Below are 9532 nucleotides of genomic sequence, written 5' to 3'. Positions count from 1 at the left end.
ACCTCAGGGCCTCTCCCCTCCCTGGTACCACTGGTATACAATGGTCTCCTTTGCTGCTACTGCACACCAAATTGCAGGCTGGGGCTTGCTTGTGTGGGTTCCTTTTTTCCCCCCTTTGCAGTGTGCTCCCTCCTGGGAATGACTGTGTCATCCTTGGTTCTTAGGCTGTCATCTGCCAGGAGACAGCATCTCTGTTCTACCTCAGTATGGCCGTGTTGGAAGCCTACTCCACCTATATCAGCTTTGGTCCTGCCAACGCCGTGATGATGACCGTCTACCCGGAGAACGTTGCTGCTGTGGTGAGTGCCTGGCAAGCAGGGGAAGGAGAGGGCAAAGCAACGCAGCAGGAGAGGGCAAAGCAATGCAGGAGGGCTGATGTGCAGGAGGTGGCAGCACCTAATGGTTTTTAAAACGGCTGAAGGCTCAAAAAAGCACGTATTTTTGTTCTTAAAAACTAGGATCACAGAAACATCTCCTGTGTCTAGTTTAAACGAGTTGAAGATGTTGTTGTGTCAGCTTGAGGGTTTCTAATGTTATTTTTAACTCTTTCAGAGGGAAATGAGCACGCGCATGTCACCCTCCGTGAGCGAGGATGCCGTGCCCAGGCTGAAGCCCGCGCTAACCTTGAAGCTTGCATCCCGGAGTTGAGCACAGAGAGGCGTCACCCTGTGAAGGCTTGGTGTGTTGCAGCAGCTGGTGCTGTGAGGTCTGGCGGCTGGCAGCAGGGGGGAAGCGGCTGCTGGGGGGTTCCCTCATTTGCATAGCCCAGCCCCCTCCGCGTGCATCGGAACGCCTGGGTCCCCCCTGTGGCAGTTTTTGACCGGTCCCTGCCAGTTGGGTCAACGGACCCAGCGCAGGCGGCGGATCCCGCTGGGGCTCCTCTGCCTGGGGTAAATCCCTCGGTATTTGTGATTCAGAAGAGGTGAAAACCGAATCTACGGGTCTCCTTAGACAACCTTCAGGAGCTGTGGGCTGCAGATGGGGGGGCGCCCCCCTTGTCTGCTCCAGTGACTGGTCCCATTGCTGATCAGAAGTGGAACAGCTTGAACAGGTGAATCTGCCATTTCTCTCCTGGCCGTTGTGGGAGCTGTTTCGGGGGTGAGGGAGTACCTTGAACTCACTGGTTATATTGACGAACTCTCGGTTGCCTAAATATGGGACCGAGGCTGGCTCAGACATGGGTGTCTACATTAGAGACATCCATGCTTAGTCAGATGAATCCCACCCCAATCTCCTGTGCTCCTCATCAGGTCTATGACAGCTCTGCTGTTAGCCTTTACTGAAGCCAAGTACGGTTTCTGTCTCTTTTCTTTTTCTTTTTCTTTTTTTGTTTTGTTTTGTTTAACAGAAAGGAAACCCAGTCTTAGACATTCATTTGCGGAAGAAAGTTTGTGTTTGAAGATCACACTTGGATCTTCAAGTAAGTCTAATTAGATGCCTCTTCCTCTCCTGCTCATCCCTCATAGGCTTGGGCACTGTCCGTTTGTCCTGTTTCTGAGGACCGCTGCCCAAGGCACCTCGCATTGCACATGGACAGCCTATATCTCCCGTTGCACCGTGAATTTTGTTAGCAGGAGTGAAGAATTTTTAGGGTATAAGCTAACTGAATTGCACTGAAGTGAAAAAAGTGCTGTATGACTTCCAAGAGATAAGAACGGAATATAATTGAAGAGAAATATTTTCAGCAAAAGATGCTGAAAAAGCATCTTTGAAAAATTATGAGCACAGCGCTATGGTTTTTTATTTAGGATTTTTATATGTTTTAGATTTAGAGTTTGAATTTCAACAAATTGAGTTGAATTGGTGTGGATAACACATTCAAAGGGCCACGTATTTCTTTCAAAGACGAATAAACAAAGTAGCACCTACAAAGACTGTTTTGGCTTTCAAGTGTTTTGTATTTTTGAACCCAAATCTGCAAGTTCCTGTTAAATTAAAGTGTTCTAGAAAAATGTCACAGATTGTATGATCCACCCTTTCTAAAAAATTATTGTTGATGTTGCTTAGTAGGGACGTGGTTGGGCTGAGGCCCCTCAAGACATATATCTCCTTTTGTTCAGAAGACTCTCGGGCTGCAGCAGGCACCCAGACATCACAGAGATAATAGAGGATCCCGAAAAGAAGTCAGCAAGTTACAAAGGAGGAATGGGCAAGTAAAAGGCGAAAGCCTGAATCCCATCTGTCCTAAGCAATGATCTGCTCAGCTCTGGGCTGGTGGCACAGGCCACCTACAATTCAGGGTCTCGGGCACAAATCTTGCGCACTTAGGTGCTTATGTCCTTCCTCACAAAGGAAAAGAACATTAAAAGGAGGTGCCTGTTACTTAGTTCAGTAAAGGGAAAAGAAACTTCTACTTAGATCTGTTTGCCTCTTTTGGAGGCTGGACTTGAGCACAAAGGAGACGAGTGCCCTAGTAGCAGGCCGCTGAGCAGGCTGAGGGGATGCAGGGAGTCTGCTCCCAGGGAAGCTCTTCCACTTTGTATAATCTAGTTACTCTTGTACTGGGGGTTTGAAGCCAAGTACCCAGCAGGCACACCATAACTCTCCTCTCTCTCTCTCTCTCTCTCTCTCTGGCCCATTAATTGTCCTGATACCACTCCAGATCTCCTGAAAGTGGGACGCCAACTGTTAAAGGGAGATTCTCGCCTCAGGACGCCTGCAACCTCAAGCTCAGCCTTGCGCGTGGTCCGTGAGAAGGCCACGGCTCCAACTGCAAATCTGAGTAAGTAGGGGATGCAGATATGGGACTTTTGCAGGGAGCACCTCAGCCGCTGGGCTGTTGGACAAGGTGAGACCTGTGCCAGCCAATTCACCTTTTAGTGCCAAATGCCTTTTGATAGAGATGCAGGTCTCCTGGGGACTGTGGGGACATGCTCCTCCTCCATCTGGAAAAGATGGCTGAGCTCCTGGCGTAAGAAGGGCACTGAGGTTTAGAGGTCAGAGTTGAGGCAGGTATGGAAGATGGCAAGAGCTGTGATCTTTAGTAAAAAAAAAAAAAGTCTTTTTTATATTTAAGAAGCTTTTTTTCTCTCTTCTGCTCATTCGTTATGGAATATGAGTCAAATAAGAGAAACCGATGCTATACACACTGCACGCTCTTAAGTATCTGTTTTAAAATATGTGTGAGGTCAAGCTGGAGCAGGCTTTGCAATTTGTGTATCTACTGCAGCAAGTGTTCTGCTCTTTCTGGCTGTTTTCCGTGGTTTTCAGCCCGCTTCACCTGTACGGAAGGAAATACTGTGCCTATGGAAAGGCCATTATAAATCTTCTCTTAGGAGATTTTTTTTTTTTCTTGGTGCTCTGCTTGTAATTTACAATCTGTATTATTTATGCCAATGTTGAAAATAGTTTTCTGATGCCCTGGTTAAAATATTCTGAACATCCTCCAGCTACATTCTACTATGAGCACTTCCACCAAACATCCGTTTTTATTTAAAGTAATTTTTCATGACATAACATGCATCATAGCCAGAATCCTGTGTTGCTGTTAAAGTGTTTTCTTTACAGTTTTCCAGCTGTATTCCTCCACCCCATGATAGAGTGTTGCCAGACTGATTAGAATACACAAATTGTATTCCCTTAATCTTCCTTCATAAACAGTGCCCTGTAATCCTGTCATCATTGTTGTTGACCAAATCAAAACATTAAAGAAAGCCTTTCTCTCAGACTGAACAAAGACAATCTTCAATCTAAAATATTTAGAATGCTTAGAGATATTTTAAGGCTTTAATTAATGTACTTAATTCAATAAATTTTAAATTTATTTTTAAATTTTAAATTTTATATTTTAAATTTATTTAATTAAATCAATTTATTTAATTTTAATTTTTAAATGTAATTTTTTTAAAATTAAAAAATGGAAAGGATTTAGTTTTAATTAAGATTTAGTTAAATTAAAGCAATAAAAATATCAAAATATTTGTACCCCTTTTTTAAAAGAAGAAAGGAATTTGACAGTTCTCAAAATTTAAGCATCATTTCAGACAGAAAGTAGAAAATTCTGTTTTTCCACTATCTGGCCATGTTTGAATTAAAATCAGAAATAGTTTCAGTGCTCTCTGAACTTTGTTTTTTGGTGACCAAATCACTCAGAATTATTTTTTTTTGTGCTTTAGAGTGACATCTTTTAATCCTTTTTGAGCAGTGTTGAGTGGATATGTCTCTATATTCCTTCTGTTTATATATCTGTATTTGTATGCGGGCATAGAAAGCTAAGGGAACGTCTTTATCTTAGCCATGCAAATCTGACTGATTTGGTTTCACTGTGGTATATGGACATTGGGGAAGTTGGTGGTTAATGGGCTCAACAGTGGAAACTCAGCCATAAACAACTAAGCAGGACTTTGCAGATAGCGGTGGCATTTTGAACATTTGCTTGCTTTTACGTACCTAGCTATATAAATCCTGGGGAAGCTGTGTTTTAGATGCCTTCAATCTCTTTTGGTCCTCACCTGTCGTTATGATTCCGAGATTAGGAAGAGCCTGGAAGAAGGGGGAAATGCATGCCCAGTCCCTGTTCCAATAAATAAACCACAATTATGAAAAGAAAATAAAACCCAGCATCTGATAGAGCAACTAGACAGAAGTTGCCCAACTTTGCCCAAAACTCTAGATTGTAGAACTTACTTTTCTCAGGTGTGTTGGGTGCAGGGGTTAGGCAGGGTCTCCTGATGGAGGCAGGGGAGCTGTGGGAAATTCAGGCCTGTTTGGATTCCACTATGTATGTAGCAACGGGTGACAAAGACGTGCAGGCACCCTAAACTGGGTGAATCTGTGGAGGAGATGGAGAAGGCCCTGATAAGCTGAGAGGACAGGAACCCCATCTCCTCCCCTGGTTCTTACAGCTGGACGCAGTGCGTGTCCCAGGTGGTGTGATGGGGAGATGATGTGCAGCCTCCTCCCAGTTCAAAGCTAAATCTGGCCCTGCAAATCCCAGGTGGATCCTTTCTCCAGTAAAGCAGAGAGCAGAAGAGAGCTTTCCTTGGGCTGCTTTTGTGTGGACCCTGATGTCTTTTGTGTAGTGTGAAACACCCAGCCTGGTCTTTGGAGAGGAGCCAGGCACCGAGCTCTTTTAAAGCTGACCTGCTTCTAGGCATGCCCAGAAACAAGAGTTTCACATAGCTGAGACACTCTGCTGATTGAGAGCGGGATTTCTCAAGTGAGGTGGCAGATAGGGAGAGCGCTACTTCCAAAATTCCCCCCGTGGAGCTGGGGCCCTGGCATCCTTTCATAAATCCTGCTCCAGCCGCTGCAAGGTGGACATCGCTTCCCCAAGGAGCTTGAAATGTATTACTTTTAATGTGTTGTAACAAAACAGTAGATGTACCTTATAATACCGTATCTTAGGTGTACTGTTATGTAAGTTGTGTTTAAAGGAAATGAAAATTCTGCAGAGTTTGTTTTGTATTTTATTTGGATTACAAGCCTTGTCTTGCTTCCATGTTGAGGCATTTCATTACAGGTCGTCTGTTCCTCCCTTCTGAAATTCTCTAAGTAATAGGAAGTTGTTGGCTTTCGAAGTCTGGGCACCTGGCACGCTGTGAGTCTTTGCTAAAGTTGGCAGAATACGGTGTGACCGCAAACCCTCAAGGATTAATAGGCTGAAAAAGCACAGGCTTCATGTCTGTCCTTAGTGTTCCTTAATGCTAAGAGTGCTACTGGGGGGAAAAACAAGCAAATGACAGCAGTCGTAACTTGACATTCATTGCTTTGAGACCCACCTTGTCTTTCTTTATAACTATAGAAATATAGTTTAGGCAACCAATCGATATACTGGGTAGGGTTTTACTGTTCGTTTCAGTAGATGGCACTTGATCTCTATTAGTTTTTTGTAATAATTTCAAGGTGTGCGTTACAGTAAATGTTTGACTAGCTTTATGACAAATTTTGCTTTTGATCCTGGGATTGCAGGGCTGCTTAGTTAGTTACCTCTCAGATATGTTTCTCATTCTGGTGGTTTTCTCTTCCCTGTTGAAAACATGTAAAACTGATTTAAAATGTTTAAAATGCACATTAGAATGAAAACCATGTGCCTTATATTAAGGGTGATTGTGCAAAAGCTTTCAGCTGAATCAGGTTTAGCATGTGATTTCATGCGTTTGCATATATGCTGTGGACACATACCTGCAGCATTTGCTGCTGTGAATGCATGCCTGCGGGGTTTGTTGCTGTGCACCAGCCAGCCTCTCTCCTCCTTGTGCATTGGACCCAGATTTAGGAGATGTGTTGAAGAGGCCTCTGAAAGCCCTTTGTTAAACTTCTGCCACCAACGTAACGGGACGGCTGGGATGTTGACCTAGTCTATGACGGAGTTCACTCCCTTTCTGTGTCCTGTTAAGTCATCCCTGCCAAAGATGGTGTTTTCCAGCTTCTAAAAGTACTTCTGACCAGCCTATTCATTTCTATTCAAGCAGACCAGGTAGTACTGCCAGGCATATGAGAAAACTCCTGAGGTGACACCACATGCTTCCTTATTAAAGACTTGTCCGTAGGTGGATTTACACATCACGGAGGTTTTTCCAAAACTGTCATATACAAGTTGAGTATCATGTTATACATCTATTGGTATTTCTTGAACCTCCAGTCTCAATGTTTCTAATGAGGTTGGAGTAGCAAAGTAGCATCCTTCCATCTCTGATCGAAAGAGCCTTTTGGTTTGAACAGAAAGATAAGTTGTCCAGACTGTTCTCTTCTCCGTGAACATGTGTTCCCACAACAAAGGTCATTTCAGGATGAGAAGGGAAAATTGCTGGCAGCTGTTCTAAAGTGGTGTTAGAAGAGCTCAAACTGCATATAGAATCACAAAAAATAATTAGGTCAGGCTAATTTCCGTACGAAGAATCTCTGTAAGGTATATAAAGCAGGAAAAAAAACCACCTTGTAATGCTCTTTGTCTGTTCCAACATCTGCTCGTGGCTGCTCTGCAAATCCATGAATTAAAACCAATGAAGAAAAATGCTGGCTCAGGATACAGTGATATGCAGAGTCTACATGATGGCTCTCAGCCAATCTCAGTAATTAGTTTGTAGTGACTGTTTCTAGAGATGAGCTTGACTGACTGTGGTTTCACAGCATGCACAAGCCACATTCCATATTTATTTTGAGATCTGCAGTGCTTATACTTTGCATGAATGCAGTTCAGATTACTACCAAAGCTATAGTATTTAGATGAGATTGGAAAACTGCTTAATGAGATAAATTTTGATTATTTGATAACAAACTTTCTTCCAAAGTAAGAAAAGTAGGTGAACTAGATGAGCAAAAATCAAGATACATAATTAGTTTAGATCACACAACCAGCACTATGAATTGAGGGGATCAAGTAAAATCAAGTTTAGATCTAAATGCAGGGAAGCAGGATCTGCGTTGAAGTTCTTCCCCAAAGTCTTCTGCCTGGTATTGAGCTGGAAGTCCCCTCACCCAGCAGGTTTGAACAGTTGATGGTCACCCACACTGAAAGTGTTGCTCCACGTCTTCTCTGACTGCATGTTTGCCAGCTGCCAATTTGTCAGCTGTTACTGCGCTGTGCAATCAGCTGCAACATGATTAACAGATCTGTCTGATGAGAGAGCACAGGCAAGCAGTCAGGTAGATGTCCACCCAAGAGTGATAAGTGATAGCTTCTTTGGCCAGCGCAGTGGGATAGGGGAGGGGATGCTGATGCCAGGCATTGCTGTGCTCAGGTTCTCACTGTCATTCTGGGAGCACAACTTGCAAGTCTGAGCTTGATGACTAAACTGCATATAAAATAAGAGGGGGTGGTTAGGTACTACAATCCAAGATTCACAGCAGAGAGCATGCCAGGCAGGAACGCACCTCTCCCAGTCCACAGGAGAGGCCAGAGAGGCGTGCCCGTCTCCCAGATTTGGCCACCTACTTGTACCCTGCTTGCGCCCATGCACATGCCTCACATTCACTCTGAACCTCTGTACCAGAGCCAGACCACCTCTGTGAGTGCCAGCAACCAGCACGTTTCATTGCTTTGAACTACGGCCAGCACTGGTGCTACCACCCACCCTGTTCTGTGTGGCAGCTGAGCAAGTAGAGCTCGGGGAAAAGATCTGAGTTCAGTGCCCTCCTTAGACCAAAGGAGTTCAAATCCACACCTCTCACAAGAGTTCTCAACCACTGCAACCTACAGAGCATCATCAGCTTCCTCCACTGGCTTTAGACCTCGTGGTAGTAGAGGGTATCTGTCGGACATGGGCAGCGGCAGAGCACGTGGGAGCAGCTTCTCTGTCACACAAAGAATAGAGCAGTCTACGTGGAGGAGAGTCCTGATCCTTGCTCCCAGGATTATATCTGCATTTACGCAGTTACTGTTGGATGTGAAATTTATAGCAAAGTGCAAGGCAAGAGTCTCATGTATAGTAATAGTAAATCGCATAGTAAGTCAAAGGCCAGGGACTGGAACAAAAACACGCTGTCAGCTGAGCTTGACACTGTGAATTGAGTACATTCCCTGCTGGCAGCCTTTGCCCTCAACATGGGTCATTTTTTAAAGGGTGTTATCTGAAGAAAAGCCGGAAATGCTGAAGCAAGACTTCATCACTTCTGAGCAGCTTCTTTTTCTTACATTTGCTCGTGCATGTGAGCAGTCTGGTTTTCTTTCCTAGATTGCTTGTGGTGTACAAAAACAATCTTGCAGGAACAACCCCATATTAAATAGAAAAGAAGTAGCATTAATGTTTCCTGGAAATATTACTGCTTACGCTGTTAAAGATTGAAACTGGAGATGTAGCTGTGAGTTAAAAGTATTAAGATAAATTAAACTTAGTCTTTTAAAAATACAGATTCTTTCAATAAAGGGCATTACAACTGAATTATCTCTACTTTTCCAGCTGTTTCTAATGGCTTTGCTGGAAGTTCTTATGCAGTCAGGCCCCCTCTCTTCCCTTGGGGTCTCTAAATAAAGCTATCTACAGGGACAGCATGCTACTTATTCCTCTAGCAGCTGCACTGGAGTGGTGAACTTATATTATTTTGTGTTTTCGTCTCTTTGCTGTGTAACAGGATGCTTTTGAAGGCACGGAGGCTCAGCAAATTGAAGTGTTTTACATTCTGAGGACAAGCTGTCTCTGTCAGCGCTGTTTCATTTACAGCTCTGATTCACTGGGTGACTATATGCAAACCTAGCATCAAGAATGATTTTTATATCTGTATATACACACACATAGATATATATTAAGAGGTCATGTTTATGGAGTCAGAAGATAGGTAGTTCTGTGGTTTCTATACTTTGGCAGCTATGAAAGAGTGGTGAAGTTGCAAATAAGAAAGACTTACACAAAAAGACTAAATTAGCTTAAAAGATTTACTAAACTCAGATGCATCCTGAGTTTTAGGAATCCAGTTCTGCTCAGCTGTCAGTGTTCCTGTCACAGGTATTACTGACACTTCGTCCTTTTTTCTATGTTGTAACCTTACCATTTAGATAGCACATGGACAATCAAATGCACACAGGAAAGTTTGAGCTTTATTCTTATAGAAGGAAAAATATTACATGCTCAAGTGCAAGCAAAATTTGACTTTT

General features: G+C 43.5%; 1 long non-coding RNA gene across 1 annotated transcript; it reads left to right on the top strand.

The window, feature by feature from the left end:
- Positions 1-848: 848 nt before the first annotated feature.
- On the top strand, positions 849-2717 carry LOC142055800 (uncharacterized). The gene is made up of 3 exons (XR_012660057.1): positions 849-1051; positions 1349-1420; positions 2603-2717. It is a non-coding gene; the product is annotated as an uncharacterized LOC142055800 (long non-coding RNA).
- Positions 2718-9532: the final 6815 nt, after the last annotated feature.

This window comes from Phalacrocorax aristotelis, chromosome 3 (assembly GCF_949628215.1).
Source record: "Phalacrocorax aristotelis chromosome 3, bGulAri2.1, whole genome shotgun sequence".
NCBI classification, from domain to species: Eukaryota; Metazoa; Chordata; class Aves; order Suliformes; family Phalacrocoracidae; genus Phalacrocorax; species Phalacrocorax aristotelis.
Note: the sequence above shows the minus strand (reverse complement) of the source record. Positions and strands in the feature narration are given on the sequence as shown.